The sequence below is a fragment of the Rhagoletis pomonella genome, unplaced genomic scaffold (genome assembly GCF_013731165.1).
Source record: "Rhagoletis pomonella isolate Grant_MI unplaced genomic scaffold, Rhpom_1.0 Rhpom_scaffold_00003, whole genome shotgun sequence".
Lineage (NCBI taxonomy): Eukaryota > Metazoa > Arthropoda > Insecta > Diptera > Tephritidae > Rhagoletis > Rhagoletis pomonella.
In genome coordinates, this window is record NW_023458557.1 from 5,392,259 (window position 1) to 5,396,269 (window position 4,011).

At 40.5% G+C, this 4,011-nt stretch overlaps 1 protein-coding gene across 1 annotated transcript in view; it reads left to right on the forward strand.

The window, feature by feature from the left end:
* Positions 1-4,011, forward strand: part of LOC118735004 (trifunctional enzyme subunit alpha, mitochondrial) — a gene marked incomplete at its 3' end in the record, with an annotated part of 161,077 nt that overhangs the window by 101,926 nt on the left and 55,140 nt on the right.

A 4,011-nucleotide genomic window follows, 5' to 3' on the forward strand; every position in this document is an offset into this window, starting at 1 on the left:
TGTTTGTGCACATAGATTTTGCTCTTTCTGTCTTTTTGTCATTTCTGCTGTTTCATCTTTGTCACAGCTGTTTGGGTTGTGTTTATTAGGTGTCAAATATACAGCGTATTTAAAACTGTTCGCTACATAGCTTTCCTACTGATATTTACCAGCTGATTGGTTCTCTTTTTGATACATCGTTTTCAAAACTGTTTTGCTTCTAAAACCTAAAAATTAAATATAATTTTAAACTTGATCAATCTTTGTCTGTAGATTTGCTAAAGATACTTCTTCGGATGATATAAAGTCATACATATCGACTAAAATTAAAACTAAAGATGTAAATTTAATTTTAAATACGATCGCGATATTTCATCTTTTAAAATTGATGTAGCTTCCGAAGATTTTGATTCATTACTAAATAATTCATTTTGGCCGACCGGGGCGTTTGTTCGCGAGTTTGTGATTAAACCTAAAAAAAGTAATAACAATGTAGCTAAAATTTCTAATCTTAATTCGGATTCAAAAAACTAACTCGCAAGTCTAATTTAAGTATTTACTATCAAAACGTTAGAGGTTTGAATACCAAATTAACTGACATATTTAAAAGGTTTGGTTTATAATATTATTTCCTTGACCGAAACATGGCTCAAACCTCATATATTTATTCCAAATGAATATCAAATATACAGGAGTGATCGCGAGGGCAGAATCGGCGGTGGTGTTCTTTTTGCGGTGCATTCATCGATACCATCCGAGGAAGTTAGTGTTCCTGTCATTGAATATACCGAATTTAAACAGGCATTAAAGATTTATATTTATATAGCTCTTTGCTACATCCTTCCTAATTCTGCCGTATCAGTATATATGCAGCTAGTTTCGTTACTTGAGACCGTAAATGCAATGCTTACGGCATCCGATTCTATGATTGTTTTGGGCGATTTAAATCTGCCACACATTTCATGAAACATCATTGACACCGATGTTGTACCAATTTCATCTAAAGATAGTTACAATGTATTTCTGGAGGCTGAACTTTGCCTTAAACAAATAAATATATGTCCAAATAAGTTTGGAAAGGTCTTGGATCTTGTTTACGTTGATGATGTTCCGAAGGCCTCTATTAATCGGTGTGATCCCCAGATGCGTACCATCCCGCTCTTGAGTTAACTACGAAATCATAAATTAAATACATAATAATAAGTCGTTTAGTTCAAGTACTAGATATGTTTTTGCGAAAGCAAATTTCAGGAAAATTAACAAAAAACTTTCAAATTTATCTTGGCCTATATAAAGAGATGACGTGGAGCGCAGAGTTGAGCACTTTAATGATACTGTTTTCAATTTGTTTCGAAAGTATGTGTCAAAACGTAATATTGTTCATGAAGAACCAATACAATTATGGTTCACTAAAGAGCTTAAAAAATTGAAAAATAAAAAGTCACATTCTTTTAAACTATATAAAAGAACGGGCTTACATAGTGATTAGGTAAAGTACTCAGTTTTGCGGCATAGCTACTTTGCATTAAATAAGAAATGTTATAACTCATTTATGTAAAATTAAGAAGAATTTAATTAACAATCCTTAATCATATTATGGTTTTGTAAATTCAAAGCGTAAAGTACATGGTTTTCCGTCCGCTATGCATTATCGCAACACTGTGTCTAGCGACAGCCAACTCATTGCCAACATGTTTGCCCAGTTCTTTAGGTCAAATTATTCTGTAGACTTCCCTATAAGTGGAGACTATCCGTACGAGCAACTATCAACTCTGCTTATATTCCAGTAATATCTTCCGATGAAGTTTTACACTATTTAAAAATCTTAAAAGCGTCATTTAGGCCTGGACCTGATCATATTCCGACCTGTTTTCGCTGAGAACATTTGCGAGCCTTTAACAACTCTATTCAATATGTCACTTAAACATGGCGTTTTTCCGTCAGCCTGGAAGGAGTCTTTCATAATACCACTTCACAAAAACGGCAGCAGGTCCTCTATAGAAAACTATCGAGGCATAGCGAAGCTATCCGCTATCCCCAAATTATTCGAAGCAATTATTGTTAATCAGCACGGGTTTTCTAAAGGAAAATCTACTATCACTAATTTATTGGAGTTTACAACTCATGTCTCAAACGGTTTTACAGAAAATGCTCATACCGACGTAATATACACCGATTTCAGTAAAGCTTTTGACAAAGTATGTCACTCGTTACTCATCCGTAAACTCGACCTAATCGGCTTTCAGCCCAGTCTTCTTCAATGGATTTCATCTTACCTCTCTGATAGAACACAAAGAGTTATTGTTAATAATTGTTCTTCCAACATCATTAAAGTTTCTTCAGGAGTTCCTCAGGGAAGCCACCTTGGTCCGATTCTGTTCCTGATATTCATTAATGATATTTAATCTATAATAAAACATTCTAAAATTTTAATGTATGCCGATGATGTGAAACTTTTTAAAACAATGTCCTCTATCGAAGAAAGGTCTTTGTTACGAGCGGATCTGAGCAACGTGGTTAGTACAACAGTACAACAACAGCACTTAACGCCATAAACACTCAGATAACTCGTGTCCTTAACCGTAACCGTCCCTGTGAGAGAACGATTCTAGTAGCGTTGGACCTGTCAAAGGCTTTAGACACTGTCAGCCATTCTACGCTACTAGAAGATATAGAGGCCTCCTCTCTCCCACAGACGCTCAAACGGTGGTCGACACTCGTCGGTAATGTTTGGAGACAAATCGAGCAAACTTAGGAAAATCAAACAGGGGGTTCCACAGGGTGGTGTCCTTTCCCCGCTACTCTACATTTTTTTATATTTCAAAGCTCCCTCAACCACCAGAAGGAGTCTCGATTGTCTCTTACGCCGACGATTGCTCGATCATGGCGACTGGGAATGGAATTGATGACCTGTGTTCGAAAGTAAACGGGTATCTCTCCGATCTTTCTCGCTTCTTCACTGCAAAGTGTCTAGGGGAGAGGCCCCTACGAAATCCTCTGCGACCTTGTTGGACGAAGGGGGTCAGGCTACCGCTGGGAATTCACGTCGATGATACACCAATTCTGACGGTGAATAACCCCAAAATACTCGGAGTAACATTCGACAGCCTGCTCTCCTTCTCTGCGCACGCAACCGCTATTGTCAACAAAGTACAGAGCCGCAACAAAGTCCTCAAGTCGCTAGCCGGCAGTACCTGGGGCAAAGACAAAGAAATGTTGCTGGCAACATATAAAGCAATAGGCCGGCCGGTTTTAAACTACGCAGCACCAGTGTGGTCGCCGGGTTCTAGTAGGGCGCAGTGGATGAAGCTACAGACTGCACAGAACACCGCACTCAGGACAGCGACCGGATGCCTCCTGATGTCACCCGAACACCACCTCCATGACGAGGCGAAAATGCTCCCAATTAGGGAGCATAACATAATGCTCTGCAAATAGTTTCTGGTTGGGAGCCACAGATGGCCACCCAAACAGACAGCTGCTTGCAGAGGAGCCCTCGCCTAGACACGTCAGGAGGCATCTATATGAACTGACGGTCGAAGTCCAGAGGTTCATTAAGCAGCCTCTGGACCCGTCAGCATACCGACAGGCCGTGAACGGCATTCACAGGGACTCAGTCTCGAGTTATGTAGGCTCTAGACCTGTGAATGCCGTTCTAGGCACACAAACACCGGACATTGACGTGACGAAGCTCCATCTGCCTCGGGAGACAAGAACAATAATAGCCCAACTTCGCAGCAGGTTAAACTCATACCTGAGTAGACTAAATGAGGATGTGCCAAATGAGTGACCGGCATGCGGAGAGACCCCTCACGACTCGAAACAGCTCTTCGCATGCCCGGAAAATCTGACAACCCTAACGACGTTGTCCCTGTGGACCGACCCCATAGAGGCTGCACGCTTCTTGGGGCTGCCGTTAGTGGAACTCGGCGACAACGACTGAGATATCACCGATCTGGGCGGGGTTGTTGTAGCCGCTACAACAACAACAAATACAACAACGTGGTTAGTTGGTGTAATGCAAACTATATG